At 40.7% G+C, this 16,234-nt stretch overlaps 1 long non-coding RNA gene across 1 annotated transcript; it reads left to right on the top strand.

Annotated features, from left to right (window-relative positions):
• Nucleotides 1-177: 177 nt before the first annotated feature.
• Nucleotides 178-10,731, top strand: LOC125328569. Its single transcript, XR_007204777.1, has 2 exons — nt 178-2,377; nt 5,078-10,731. It is a non-coding gene; the product is annotated as an uncharacterized LOC125328569 (long non-coding RNA).
• The last annotated feature ends 5,503 nt before the right edge of the window (nt 10,732-16,234 follow it).

Below are 16,234 nucleotides of genomic sequence, written 5' to 3'. Positions count from 1 at the left end.
GAGGGGATTACCTTCAGTTGGCCATACCATTGTTTTTCAGTTGTTCAGTAACTAAGACTTGGTATTTCAAAAGTGGCTTTCATTTCGATGTTGCCTGTAGTTTTCATATTCCCAAAATCTTTTGTCAGGCAATCATATTTATAAGGCTTTCCTGTTTCATCTTCCCCAACAAATGTCACTCAAAACAACAACGAAAAAGTAAAAGCAGAATTCAAACAAGGTTTTACAATTCCTGTTTTCTCTGGAGGAGCGGCGCTTTCAAGTCTTCTGTTGGCCGGGCCTGCTGGTTTGTGATTTTATAAATGACACCTGTCACTCAATAAACGCTCACCTGACAGTACAGATGCTTCTCCTAACCAGCCATGGTAAATGAGTTCCCAACCCAGCTGAATTCAATGAGCAGGGTTTTCCCACTTGGAGCCAAGTGGCCATGAAGGAAACACAAGCTGTGTGCACGCTCTGAGCACGGCCTCGGTGTGTGGAGGATACAGGAAAAGGCCGATTCCACCAGAATGTGCTGGTGTTTCTCTGCAGAACAGCCACTCCATGCTCGTGTTTGCTGTGTAACAGCCACTCCATGCTCGTGTTTGCTGTGTGTCACATCCAGTTGTGTTTAGTTACCTGCAAAAGGAAGCAAACAGGGCTTGTGTCTCAGCAGTAGCAAGTGCTCGGGAAATGTGTTACCCCAGATCTTTGGATCCCATACCCTGTTCCCTCCTTTCCCTATAGCTCTGTTTCAGGCTCCCACTCCCTATTTATTGTACCCCAACATCCCACCTCCAATTTCCCAGACTTTGAAGTGTCCTAGGTCATGGCCTTCTGTAGGAATGCCTTTGGCAAGACTGGTACGTTTAATAAGCGTGTTATCTGAAATCTGTGGAAATCTGGGTGGAAATGTGGTATGCTTTTAATGTTATCATTATTTCTCACACTGTCCTACAAATACAGGTATTTGTATATACATGTGTACACCAGGGTGAGCATCAGACACAGATTAATTGCTTTTACTGGTATTTTTATGCATGAGTTGAATTCGGATATTGCAAAAGTGTTTGCCAGATACAGGCTCTGCTAGTTAGACTGAAGAATTTGGTGTAGGACATTGCTTTACTTTTGCTGACCTGTTGAAATAATCCTTCCACTTACAGCACAACTGAACAGTGTTACCTGTCGGAGTCTGCATACATAACTAATGGCAATCGTTAATTACTGTAGGCGATCTACAGGAGTGAGCAAGAATTAGTACACATTGCACTAAAATAGCACAAAAAAATGTAGACTTTTTGTAGCTTATCCGTTGTTAAGCACTGTGATGACATTTTGGGTCTGAAAAATTACTGTTTGATTCCGCTGTCCTTAAAATATGACACTTACTAGACTAGACCTATTAATTTATGGAAAGCTAGGGAATCAGCATATCCATTTACTGCTTGCTAGAGCTTATCTTTACCTTCTTGATTCCTCTCTCCTTTTTCTGCTACTACAACTTGCAAAATCTATGAAACCTGTAGGTCATATTGAAATTTCAATTATATTACAGAATCAGGCATAACTGCGTGTCAATTGGAATAGTTTCCCCAGACTGTTGAGTACAAAGAAAGGCTGATTATTTTTAAAAGTTAATTTATTTAATCTTTTGGCAGCAAGGACAGAATTATTTATGACCTGGTTCATTAACATCTGCTATGATTTGCTATAACCAACTGCTCCTTGTTCCTCAGTTTTTGGCACGTGTAGATCTCCCCGTGTCTGAAAGTGAAGATTATTCTCTCTGTTGTCTCAGCTCTGGCACTTTGAGTATGGAGTCAGTTAGGTTCATTTAGTTGAGAAATTGCACCTTTTAAGACAGAAGAGCTTTTATTTGATCGTAAGCCAAAGATTCTCCTTGGAAATTTGGAATATTAAATGTTGGCTCCTTTAATAAAATGCAGAGGATACAAGGTGTGACCTCGTATCCCTCCTCACAGGTTTAATAGATGAAGAAAGAAGCAAGAGGAGGATGACCCAAAGATCCTGAATACCACTTTCTTCTGCACAGCTTCAAATTACACAGGCAAGGTGCAGTGGTCCTGGTGTTTTGTATTTACTGCAAGTAACTCCTCCTGGCAAGTCAGTTGCCTCTAGGGAAGGAAGAAACTGACTGGTATTACTGCTGCATCTTCTGCAAAACATCTTCAGTGGCATTAAGATTCCTTGTCCTTGTCCTCTGGATGATTTCAAGAGTGCTACGGAGAATGGGGAGCTCCTGGGATGTGGCTGAGGAGAGTCACAACTTCCCAGGCACCTGGAGCTTTGAAAAGGAAAGAAAGAAAATAGTTGAACTTCTGTCTGTTGAATTTCAGATGTGAAATTGGAGAAGGAGCCCAGCTTCAAGGAGGTAGGTGGATGACAAGTGTTAGTGATTTGCTCATTGGGGTGGTAAAACTACAGGTGTCTTACAAACTTAGCACCTAAATGTGCAGTGGTGAGTAAAATATTTGTTTTCCAATGTCTGCAAATTACAGTGTTGTTAGATTAGGCTGATCAGGTGTTTGGATAGAATTAAGGAAATTAAACCACCTAAGTGTATGCAGTCCAATGTTTCCATTAAGCTTGGGACTAGACCCTTTTCCCATATAATTAGTTTGGAAATACAATATCCTATTTTACCTCAGTGGAACTTAACAGCAATGAAATTGATTTAATAATGCCTATACCCCATGAGGACACAAATGATATATGTATATATACAATTCTTAATTAAAATATCCCATGAAGTGCTAACAGCCCTTTTTTAGATTTCATGACCAAAGAAAAAATAGAAAAAAAAAAGCTTCTGGTTGGTAAAACCATCAGAGGGAATATAATTGGTAGGGAGATGCTTAGGAAATATTTTCCTAAGGAAAGTGATGTTTCCTGCTGTAATGTATTTTGTGTCCTGAGTTGAGAGTGCAGCTTCTAAGAGAATTTTGATGTTGATGCACAGCTGATGTCAAAGTGCTCGTATTGGGAGCAGGTACCTGCACAGGCAGGTGTTCCCATCCTTCAGGCAGTGCAGAACCTTCACAGCTCTCTGTGGACAGGGGCTATAATCCCAGAGTTCAGTCCATCAAAGAGCACAATTGATAGGAAAAGGTGTGAAATTGTTGCCTCGGGAATAAGAAGAATATTGTTAAAAAATGACTGAGCAATATGGGCATCTTGCTGTTCTCCAATTTGTCTGAGGTGAGGGTGGGAGCTTGGCCAGGGCATTTGGTGACAGACCCCACACACCCAGCTGACAGAGCAGCTGGCAGCAATTACAGCTCCAGCAGGGTCTGAAAATGCTCCAGCTTCACTGTGGGGAAAAAAAAAGGTAAGGGCATATAATGCATGGACAGAATATCTTGTCTTGGGTAGTGCTGCAGAAGAGGTCCTTTAATAAAATGATGCCTCCAAAATCCTAATGGAGCACAGCACATGCCTGAAGTGCTCTGGTTTGTTCCACCTCTCAGCCTCTTCCTGGCACATAGATTGGACAAATAAAATAATGGGTAGAATCCAGTCTTGAGAAGGTTTTCAGCACCATTAGGAGAGAGGTAAAAAAGAAAAGTGCTCTGGGAAGACAGGCACAGAGACATTTTATTGCAATATGTTGCTCTATCAGAACTGTCGCTCCAAAATAAAGTGGTGCACTGGTAACCTTAGAGACAAGTGCAGCCAGTGCTTGATTCAATAAACTTTCAGCTAAGGCAGGAAAGCCAGATCATTCTGTTATCTCCACAAAAGAATGATGAATTACATGGTTTTTTATGGATTTTCAGTCCTGTGTGTAATTTATATCCTACACTTCAGATGGTCATTATAAGATAAGAATTGTTAAATATAATTCCACATTTGAAATAAGCAGTTACAGTAAAATATTTCATTTTTCGAAAGAGTGCAAATTGTTACATTTAAAGGCATTTACACTGCCAGGTTAACTGTTCTTCCTTTTGGGTTGTAGTAGACAATAAATGTATTGGGGTCACAGGTTTTTTAATTGGTGTGGAAACTGCACTGAACTTGGACAGGGGAGTTTATCTTTTTTTTTGTAGGAATTGCTTATGGAAATACAGTGAATCTGAATACCAGTGAAATATTTGAAGGAGGTCTTACAGAACAGCATATAAAAAATATAGAACATCATGCAAAAAATACAAGTATCTAGGAAGGTGAGGACCACAAATGAAGGAACAAGTACAGTAATTTGCCAGTATAATCAGAATTAGGCAAGACAAAAGAAAAGGCAGTGTGGAAAGTTGATCTAGGCAGAACTTTTAGGCTTAAAGGGAGCACTGTGAGAGAGCATATCAAATTTTGTAGCTGTGCTTTATCCTAAATTTTTCTCCTTCAAGAACTTCTTTCTGAGATGAGGCTGGAAGCAAAGTTGTGCACAGATTTTTTCCAGCAAGGAGCTGAGTCCCTATCAGTCATTTTCTTATTTAAAAAAAAAAAAAAAAATTAAAAAATCGAAGCCCAGAGTGTAGGCTAGGAGCTTAGCAATTACAAATTGGAAGAGCAGGGGTTCAGCTGATTTCAAGGAGCTCAGTGCTTCAAGAAGAGGCCTCAGCACAGTGGGAAAACAGAGAGCAAGGTGCTGTTTATCCCAAGTGAAGAAGTTGAAATGTGGTTCGTAAACAGCATTAGGACAAGACTCTTTCTGTCTTTAGTATGATGTGATGTGAAGGTCTAATTTCTTTGGTATGCTAATGAGTGTTCATTCATTATAGCAGAGACCAAGCCTGGGAGGCTGAGTGCCAGACACCTCTGGTGCTGAGTGGGTTCACAACAGGACACCTGACGAGAACACATCAGTGCTCTCTTAATGTTGGCCTTGCTTTCCCATGGCACTAGGGAAGAGTTCAAAAGCACCCATGGCAGGAGGAGCAGTGGCAGCAGCAGCCCAAAGGCCTCCTTGGGAAAGCAGGGAGAGAAAGGGAGCTGTGTAGTTGAAAGGAGGAACTTTTCCTCTGCTTGCCCTTCTTGGGGAACAGGGAATCTGTCCAGGGAAGGGTCTGGGCTGATATTTGAGGCTGGAAGAAGCTGGTTCTCATATCTCCTCTTGTTGTCCCTGCAGGGTTGTTCTGGAAAAAGTGGGTGGTGAAATCCTGCTCTTCCGAGGGAGAAAGGAAAGTTTCCCAAAGTGGCCCTTTGAAATGTGCTCATCACCCTGAAGTGTTTGGGAAGTGGGTGGTGGCTGTTGACTGTGGGAGAAGGCAACTCCTCCAGTCCTTCACACACTTTGTGCTCAGCAGGGAAAGAAACTTCAGTGAAAACTACACAAGACCAGCGTTGTGAGCCAGCTGCAGGCAGAGCTACAGCTTATGTAACCATGGATTAATTATGGTTTTTTCCTCACCCTTAATACTATTTTATTATCAATTATTATGTTCTTTCTCTGAGTCTTAGGGCTCGTCACTGCTTTGAATATATTGAACTAGTTCCACCTTTTAACTGGATTTCTGTCAAGGATTGCTTTCCTATCACACAATCTGTGTGCATGCTGTTACAGCTGGGCTCTCCATCTTCCCAAAGAAACATGTCTGCTGCCCTGCCCAAAATCTTGTTTGTGTGCAAGAAGGAATTGCCTCACGTACAAAGTTGCTGTACAGCAGTGATACCTACTTCCTCCTGATTATGATTCTAATTAAACATTTGAGACTATGGCATCGTCATCTGGGTAGAACCAGAGCTAGTGCAGATCTTGGATGCAGGGACAATGTCCAGAGGGAAGAGGGGAGAACTGTAGTCTTTGAAATTCCCCATGAGCTGGGCTGTTGACCTGCAGGCAGGGTTGTTGCCTATGTCCTGCATGAGGTCTTTCCAGATGAAGTGGTACAGAGTCCTCAGATCCTGCAGGTAAGGACCTGTCTGTGTCAGCTGCTTGATCCTGGAGGGGATGAACCCCTCCTCACCTCTGCTGAGGTATCTGACATATCTTGCCCCTTCAGTCCATGAAAGAGGGAAAATAAAAAGCAAACCTAACCTCTTCCGGTGGCTCAGTTTCGGATAATGGTTTTGATGAAAAAGGTACTGCAGTCAACTTGAGCATGTCAAAAATTGATTCAATGATAAGCACCCACTTTTTTTCAAACCAGTCTCTCTTACAGTTTAATCCATCTGCAAAGCAAAGTGTGACTGTCAATTAGTGTTTCTCAGCATACCCATCTTGGTTCCTCTGTAACTGTCATGGTGTGAGCACAGCACCCTGGGAAGGGAAGAGAGCACATCTCAGAAATACTGATACACAAATTGCAGTATAAAATATGGCTGTTGATCAATCTGAAAGATTTAAGAGCCCTTTTCCAGCATCCTAGCTGAAGCTTGTAATTTGTACAGATAAATATTGATGTTGTTGCCATAGAAGCCTTCAATTCTTCACCAACTCCTGATTTGGGTTTTGCTCAGTGACAGGCTTGGGATGAGGGAAAATACATGAGGATGTGTTAACAGGAAACCTGGGAACACTGTAACACACACTTGATTAGTGTTGCCCGTCCAATTCTGGTTCCAAGTTCCATTAGATTAATTTTTTCTGGAAATACCTATGGATCCAAGGGAGCCGTATCTGCACCTCATCCAGCAACTGCAATGGGACTCTGGAGCTACAAACATTTTTTTTTTGTAGATGAAGAAAAACTTGATGCCTGCAGGATCCTTGTGTATTTCTGTATAAATATATAAAAATATTTTGGTGCTAATTCAAGATACCTGTGTATTCTGAATCTTACTTTGAAAGGGTGTGTGTGGAAGGAGTGGAGGGAATTTTCCGGTTCTTTTTCCTTTTTTTATTTCTCTGGCATTGGCTGCTTGTTGTGGATGCTGTACTGCTTTTGTGTTCTGTCCCAATTAACCTGCCACCTTCTCTAAATGAAGCTTGTACAAATGTTGTCATGCATGACCACCAAATGTCACTGCACCTCAGCACACTCAACAGAGAGTTGGCTGTTTCATGTTTCTTTTATTATAGCATTAAATTGATTATTTATACATTGATTATTAGAGCAAGTTCATCAGTTTAATGCTGTAATAAACCCAGCATTGAGTGTAGTTTTAAACATGTCAAAAGTATAAAAAATATGCATATGGCTGGACCTTTCTAAATTGCAGGACTGTGAACCAGACAAAGAGAAAAAACTGAAAGCTAGATGTGACATTTAATGGCCATATTAAAATCCCTAATAATAAATGACAAGGTAATTAAGGTAGAAAAAATACCCCTACAAAAGTGGTTTAAGCAATTACAATAATGTCATGGAAGTAAAAGAACATATCCAACTTGTGGAGGGGGATATCAGATTGTCCAAGCAAATTGATTATTCGATTATCAATGTCTCATTTAAGTGTCTCCAGCTGTATAATGTAATGTATGAACTGGCACGTCTGACCATTTTAAGAGCTGCAGAGAATTATAAACTCCACTGGGTGATGCAGAAATGTATCTACAGGTGATGCAGGGACCATGGATACAGAATAGATTAACGTGAATGAGGAAAAAAGGGAAGGAGGTTTTATACAGTTGGTGCTGAAAATCTGTGCCAGACCCAGAGTACTGGAGAATCTAAACCCAGACCTAAGGGGTTTATCTAGAGATAGGAAGGTTATATTTGATATAATTGTATATTTATAAGATAAAATTCTTAGGAGTCGTTTATCCCACTCACCTCCTTGCCACTCCCCCTTTTGTTTCCTTCTGTATTTTAATTATTCTGTTATTTGACATTCATGTTGTTCCTTAGCATGCATCATACACCTTTTCAGGCAGACAGAAGCTGGGCTGTCCATCTGTATGAGTGAAAGCATTTGCACAAAGTTTTTCAGAAGAACACTGCTAAACCAAACTTCTAACTCTCTCCAGGTGAATGCAGTAACATTTACTGCACATCTCAAAATGCCTACAATGGGAAACTAAAATTCTGCTGGAGATCATGAATGTTAAAACCCCAACTTTTATGATGAATTACAGTGCCCAAAGGAAATACCCAGAGAATTTACCTGTTCTCTTCCTCCTCCCTCCCTGTACAATCTGTTTGTCCTTCAGAAGCAGCGAGGGCTCAGCTCTCTGAGCTGAGCTCCTTAGCCTGTTAAAATGCAAGAGATACACGGTACAAAGGCTTTTAGTGGATACCTCAGGAAAGAGATAATCTGGGTACTTAATTTGTTTCTGCAGCAATTAGTTTTAAAAAATGCATAAACCATTAAGGCTAAATTTTTCTCAATATAACCACTCTTAAAACATGCTCAAGCAAAAAATTATCCTGCCTAGCTGACTGTCTTGACATCTTTGCAGCTGGATTCCTCTGTGTTTTAGGCATAGGTTTCCTTTCCAAGTCTCTCATTCAGCATTGAGGGTTCCATTTGGAGCAGCTGATGGTGGGGGTGTGGGAACTGTCCTCTCACTCCCTGCCCATCAACCCTCCTCAGCCCTCCTGCACCCACCATCAGCTCTGCAGGGGGATTCCAGCAAGCATGAATCCCGCTGTGTTTGAGGTATTTGGCCTTCTAAGAACTCTTGTAACAGGGTGAGTGATCCTCCAAGGGCTGCAGTCAAAGCTCCATGAAGTCAGCAGGTACCTTGCAGTGGTGCCTTCAGTGGGTTTGGATCAGACCTTTTCTGCTCTCTTGTCCTAACATCCCTGCCCTAGTCTGGTGCAAATTGCACAGTGACAACACAGAAAGAACCATGTTGGTCTGATTACAAAATACTGAGAAAATACTACTAACGAGTTCTTTTGTTCCCTTTGAGAGGAGAAATTCACCTACTGCATTTTCTAAGGTGCTTTTCTCATCATCTGAATGTGCTCAAGGGGACCAGAGGTTTCTGGGTTTGTGAACTGTGCATGAGTGAAACCATTGCTAACTCTGACAGAGATTTTGGGCAGTGGTAGACACAGCACTGTCCCCTTCTGCAGATACCTTATGTGAGGCAGTAACTTCTAACATGCCTCATTCTGTACTGTGACAGGGAGATCTGTTGCTGTGTGCTATGTGTTCTTTCTGCCAGAATGAAAGTATTAGGTGTGGGACTCGAAGTCTTGCTCACCCATTTGTAAACAACCCCTAAGGAGGAGTGATAAGGGTTATTAATGTTTCAGCCAATTTAGTCTGACTTGTTCACAGTCTCCCTAATCCCTTTCTAACCATAGTGAAGCACAGCTCTTCCAACCTGAAAGACCAAGCTACTGTGTCCAGTGAAATTGCAAAGATAACTGTTCTCCCGAGCTAAGTTTACATCATAAATTTCAAAATATATCACACATTTACTTTTCATATTTTGCGTTATAGCATAATAAGAACACAGCCTAACTACTGGTTCCCCATGTGTGCAGCAGAGGAACAGACCCACAGTGATGTGGAAATGCACAGAAAAGGAGTGATGTGTTTACCTTAGACACTTCAATATATTGGCACATTGCCTGTTTCTGCTGTACCAACAGAGTATTTGTGAGGGTAATGGCAAAGGGAGTAAACAAAATAAAGTCTCTGTATTTTACACATGGTTAAATAATTATTTGTATTGATTCTCAGAGCATTCATGTTCAGCAGAAGTGGAGTGTATTATTACCATTGTGGATTGCATTCTGTTTTATGAGAAGGTGGGAATAAAAAAGCAGGAGCAGCTGAGCATCTCCGGGGTGCCAGGTGAGACTGGAATATGGGAGGGAAGCTGAACATGCTGACATGGGCTTCTCATCCTCGCTGATGACCAGGCTGAGTGCTGTGTGGAACAGCAAATGTTTAACACAAGAGAGGAAAGAATAAACAATTATCACAGTAATTAAGCAGCCCAGAAAAAATTTACTGGATCTTACTCCATCTTTTCCTTCCAGTGGCTGCCGTGTCTCATCCCATGTCTATTGCTGTTGCCTGTTTCATTCCTCTTAGTTTTAAAAAAGTTTTGAAATTTTACGATAGACTCAATGAAAAACAAAAAATAACTGTGTCACTTCCCTCCCTCCTGCTGTTGCCCACATTTCTCTCCTCCTGGTTGCTATTGAGGAGTCAGGTCCTTTGCCACCCTGATGGAAAAACTTCTGTGACTGCTTTGATTTTCCATCTCCATCCTTCCCAGTACCTTTGGGTTTTTTTGAGAGACCGTATTTGTCAGCTCCCATGAATGAGAGGTTACCAGAAAGAATAATCAGGAGTGAAAATATCTATATTCTAGGGGAAAACCTGCACTCATTACCCATGGCCAGAAACGACCTCTAGCTGGTATCTGCAGTGGGGAACCCAGTGGGCTCTTTAAATGAATCCAGGCTACATGTATCTGAGGACATCTCTTCAGAGTGAGTAAGAAAAGGTTTTCTGGATTTGTAGGGTAAATGAATCCACCAGTGTTTCACTCCAAATGCAAGTAAACCCATTTCCCTGTTGTGTATACAGACACTTCTGCCTGTATAAGAGATTGAAACACTGCCTCTTCAAGAGATTGAAGGTCTCTGACAGCAGCAATCACTGATATAAAAAATGAAGAATGGTTTTCAAGACTCATCCATCCCTAAGCTTCTCTCAGTGACATCCCTGCTCTCTCTTTGGAGCATCTCTTGGATGAACACATCTCAAGGAAGCATCTCTTGATTAACATATTTTTTCTCCTGCTGTTGACAGCTCTGTTTTCTGCCAAATTTTTACTTTCAGGAAACTTACTTGTATTTTATTTTAAGCTCTTAATCCTGATGAAAACCAGTGCAATAAACCGAGGCTCCCTTATTTGATGGGCGTTCAAAATGTGCAGCCTCCTGCTTTATTCATGTCTAGTCCTCCCAGGAGCTGATACCACGAGCCAGGCTCCCTGGGATATGGCCACCTTATCCCAAAGTCTGCTCAGCTTCAGAGGATTGACTGCACTGATTTGCTGGAGCCACAGGGACTCAGGGTAAGCTCTTCTCATGACACTGGCCAGCTCAGGAAAGCAAAGTAGCCAGATTATCAGTGGAGTGGCAGTGATTTTCAGTCATGCTGGGAAGTCCCAGAGGACTCTGTGTCCTGCTGCCTAGGAGCACTGTCCTCAGAGAGGTGGTGGTAGAGGGAGGGCAGTAACAGAATTTGTCCTGTCTGTAACAGCTTTGAGTGGAGATCCTTGAAGACGCCCTAGTTTGCAAGTCAATCTATATCAGCCTGTAATTTTGATGGCTTATATTTGTACTGCTTCACACAAAATGTCTACAGTGCTGAAATGGTGCTGTGTTATGATCTGCAGGAACCTTCCTTATACAGAAAATCTTCCAAAAAGGCAGAATTCTTTCCAATACCACACAATAATCACTGCTTTAGGGTAAATTTGGGAATTTAGGCTGCTAAGCACTTATGCGTAAGTGTAACACACTAATTCTATTAGTAGTTTGCCTGGTATAAGTTTCCAGTTTAGTTCCCTTGTCTGATTTGCAGATGCAAATCTCCACTTGGGAAAGCAGTGGAAATAGTAGAAAGAAGGTCTCACTCTGATCATGCACACCCAGAGTTTACATGTACAAAATGATTGCCCTTTGTAACTCCTGGATTTCCTGAAGGCAACTTTCATCTTAGGCTATATGGTTCTGTATTTGATTCCATCATCAAGAAGCAAAATGTTTCATTGCACCCTGAGGTTTTGCTTTGCTGAGTAAGTCTTCAAGAGCACTGACCCTTCAGGAGGCAATGTGGATTCTAAAGGTTTAATGCAGGAGGAACCATTATTCTGTCCTTCTCTTTGTACCCCTTAGTTATGCTACTCTCATTTACCAAGTAAGCAGACTTGAATTCAAATAACTTGGGGTAATTTAAAAGATAAGATTAGAATCTGGAGATACCTAGAGAATATGCTTCTGAGGGCAGGAGATACTTTCTGTTCCTATGCCATATAGAACTTGGTGGAGAGGTGACATATTTAGAGAAGCTGATGATTCTTTCTCAGAAGCTGAAGGAGAAAAATCAGCTGGTGGTTTAGCTGTGAGTAGTTCATTGGCCCTGGCATATGGTTTATCTGTAGAAGAGCTCATCTGTATCAGTGCACATACAACATTTCTATGCAACATCCTCGAGATGGAAGACAAACACCAAACAATATGGTACTAAATTGAGAAAAACAGTTAAAGGAGCAGCTTTCAGGACATAAAGATTGTTTAAAATGTTCTAAGAGATGCCTGGAGTGAACACCTTGTTAAAAAAAAAAAAAAAAAAAAAAGCAAGCTTGTTTAGAAGAAAAAAACCCAGCCATCCAGGTAAAAGAGCAGTGTAAAAGATGCTATTAGGAGTAATAAAGATGCAGCTTAAAATGTGAATAATATGTAAGAATGGGAGAAAAACCAAGTTCAGATAGCTGAAATGTAAAGTACAGTAGATGGATCATGAGAAATTTCAAGACATGGTTTCCTGAAGGCCCAAAAGCTGATGATGAAAAGCTTCCTGAATCCTGTGGAGGTAGAGAGCCTGCAGGATGCCCGTGGCACTGGGGTAGGAGTGGAGGAAGGGGTGTAAGGGAGCATCATGGGCAGGTGCAATGAATCTCTGCACAAGAGTTCAAGGCAGAGATGGGACCGTGCTGAGACCTCAGCAGAAACATTTTTAAAGCAAATCAATAAAATTTACAGTTACAAATTGCTGGGCTCAAATGCTCGTGCCCTAAAGCTCTCAGAGGATCTGAAGTGTAAAGCTGATGAACTATTTCTGGCAGTATGTAGTGTTTAAATACATCTTAGTAGCAGAGAGGAGAGAGGCAAACGATGCCAATCTTTAAGAGCCCGTAATGAGGGGGGTGGAAGCCTGAATTCTGCATCCAACACGGAAACAGGAGCTGTGGAAAGAAAGGGAGGGAAAAACTCATGGTTTGGAATGATACTGTGAGAAAGAGGTGCCAAGAATTTTTCAGAAACCCCCTCTAAGAGTCAAGGCATATGCACAGGACTGTCCTGCCATATATCACTTGTGGATTTTCCAGCAAGGCCCTTCACCAAATTCTCTTACTGACCTGAACTTTTATGTCATAGCAAGGTTAGTAATAAAACTACGTTAAAGGTGGGAAACAAAGGTGAGAACTAATTATTTAGTTATTCCAAGAAAATCTGTGTTGGAATGTGTTTGAGATGCTCATAAACAAAGGAAAAAGACAAAAAAAAACGAAGCTAAGAAAACAACTCTGCTGATGACACAAAGTTGCTTTGTTCTGACAAGCCCAAAGCTGACTGCCAACATGTACAGAAGGATCCTGCAATCCTGGATGACTGGGCAATAAAACTGCAATGAAATTCAGCAGCAATAATGCAAATTAATGCGTAGAGCGGAGAAATTGTTCTATTTTTGTGCATGGTAGGCTCTAACTGCACTATTACTATGCAAGGGAGAGATCATGAAATCATTCTGGATTGTGCTCTGGGTACTGCATGAAGTTCAACAGCAAGAAGACCAAGTAAAGCATTAGGGATTAGAGAGGACACATAAAGAATAAGGAAGAAAACATTATTATGCAGTTGTAGAAATCACATTTTAGAAAGCCATCCAGAAAACTTGAATACTGCATGTATTGCTATGCTCCCTTAAAAAAGGTGAGACAGAACTAGAAACACTGGCAGCCGGAAATTGTGAATACTTACTTTATAAATATGATGCACAAAGCAAGTAAATATCTCTTAACATCTAAATCTTGAGACCAGAGTCACTAAAGATCTGCTTGAAATGTTTCCCAGAAAATATCTTCATCAGAATTGGCCAACACCATGAATAAAAAATATTCATTTGTTATGACTCTTGTTAAATGAAGTGAAAATTCAGGGAAAGTTGGTCTAAGAGCATTGAATGTTTTTCCAGAGAGAAATCACGCAATTTTAGCCAAAACACATTTTTGGGTTTGTGTATTTTTTAGCAAAATGTTCCACCCAGCAGGCATGAAGGATCTGCTGTGTGAGGTGATACATGGCAGGTAAGTGAGGAGAGCTGGCACAGCTGGCATTGCACAAAGTTCTTTGTTAAAGATGAAAGGAAGGACTCGGGTTGAGAGGTGATGTAACCTACTAATTGTGGCATTTTCCATCACCTTCTAGAGTGATGGAAAACCATTTTCCTTGCTGTTTTTTTCCCCAGGCACTGTCTTTCAGCTCCTGCTAAGTCAGGCACATAGCAGGTGATACAGTGGTACTGCTCCCTGGAGTGTCACTGTTAGAGGGTCTAATCCCTGGTGTAACATCACAGTAAATGTCAAACTGCTTCACTGACATCCAAGGATGTTCCCAGTGTAATTTCCATACCTTTCAACACTGTGTTGTGCTAAAGTCTGCCTTTTATATTAACATAAAACAGGAATAAAAAAGCAACAGTGTACTCATTGCTCTATGCAATGGCAGGTAAGCCAGCTGAAGTTAACTAAACTTAGCTTTAATTAAAGTTTATATAAGCCAATAAAAATCTAGGTTATGAAACATTGTTTAATACCAGGATTTTTTTAAAATTTAATTTTATTGATATATGACTTAGAGGGAATCCTCAGTTCTGGCATGGAATTATATGATAAACTACACACAGATGAGGCAAATTAGAAGTTAATACAGCATTAAATAATTTAAAATGTTTTCCATTCCATAAAAACAGAACTGGAAAATGCTAAACCATGCTCTAAACTGCCTCTTTCATCATGCTGCTAATACATTATTAGAGTAAAGTGGTAATTTTTCAAGTACTTCACTGAATAGCACCTATCCATTATAGAGCAATAAATGAATTGAGGAAAACAAGATATAGAACCAAAGACTTCTCAAATGAACAATAAAAGGTCAGTTCATAATGCAAGTAAAAGGAAAATAGACATGGTCTGTGACATTTTGGACAACGTATATACACCTAAAAATGTGAAGTGCCATTGATTTTCCAGGCCTCTTGAAGTGAAGCCCTGCTGAAACAGAAGTTAGAAAGAATTGCAATTCAACATCATCCAGGGGAGGCCAGGGAGTCTAGAACCCTGATAGAGATGTCTCAGGCCAGGTGACCTGGCAGATAAAAGCTTGGGAATCACACTTCCAACCTCAGCAGCTCAGCGAGCCCTCATCACCAAGTGGGTGTTTCTGTCCTGCGCTTTAGGATCAGAGTATCTTAAATGTTTTTAAGCACTTATTTACCTCTCAAAGGATTGAGGCACCTGATGTTTCCTAGGCAAAACCTATTTCCATCATTCCAGTTCAGTTGCTGCTGGTCCAGTGAGCAGGAATTTGATTGTCTGTTTTAATAGTGGTGTCTCTCTGACACCTGACTTGAAGATTTATAGTGAGATGGGTTTGACATGGAAGAGCAATGTGGGTGAGAATTCAGCTTCTCAATGAAGAAAACAGTTGGTTGTGTGATTGGCCATTTCTGTCCAGCTGAAAATGTACGTAATTTTAAAACACTTGGGGTAAAAAGCACTATATGACATAATATAGTTATTATTTCTTACTGCTGGCAAAATGAGGGGAAGGTGCCCAATTTACATGAATCCTAAGAACAAAAACTGAAAAATTACTGAAGATGAAGGACAAAAAGAAGACAGCTGAAGAGTTTTATTTTTACATTTGCTGAAAAAGAGCCAGCTGTTGAAAGGTTTTACTCTTAAAACACATATCTTTTATTTTGTACCTCTTTTTGCTCTGAGCTCCCCCATGGTTGCTTCATTAAAGAAAATGACAAGCTAAAGCCTGGGAGGAAATGCATCTTGGATGTGTGCTCTCCTTCTGATTTGTACCCAAGGACAAGGCAGGACTGAAACCCATGCTGGAGCACAGCAAGAGTCCTGCAGGTGAGTGGGTGACTTAAACTGTCTGCACTGAAGGGACAGGATGTTGTGGAATTGCTGCCTTTATATATATATACATACATATATATATATATATATATATATACACATTTATACGTCAAGAAAGAGAGGAGAGCATTTCACAAAAAGTACTTTAGGGAAAATGGAGTCTGGTATTTTGTAGGCTGTAAGATAGAAGCATTTGGGGGGTGTTACTGCTATGGATACATCACAGCAAATCAAGGATTTTCACTATTGCATGAAAAGTGAAAAAAACCCCCAAAACCCTGAAGATTAAGTTATTTTAAAAAAAATCATTAGAAGTCTAATGTATTTCTTAAGCATGGGAGAATGGTTATAGTTTCTTCATGTCTGTGCCATGAGAAAATTCCACAGCTTTATACAGAAATTCAAAGCATGATTATGAAATTCCTGACTTTTGTCCTCCACTCAGTTTCTCAGGGAAAGGCCTGGCTTTAAAAGCAGTGAAAATCACCA

The sequence above is a fragment of the Corvus hawaiiensis genome, chromosome 7 (assembly GCF_020740725.1).
Source record: "Corvus hawaiiensis isolate bCorHaw1 chromosome 7, bCorHaw1.pri.cur, whole genome shotgun sequence".
NCBI lineage: Eukaryota > Metazoa > Chordata > Aves > Passeriformes > Corvidae > Corvus > Corvus hawaiiensis.
Note: the sequence above shows the minus strand (reverse complement) of the source record. Positions and strands in the feature narration are given on the sequence as shown.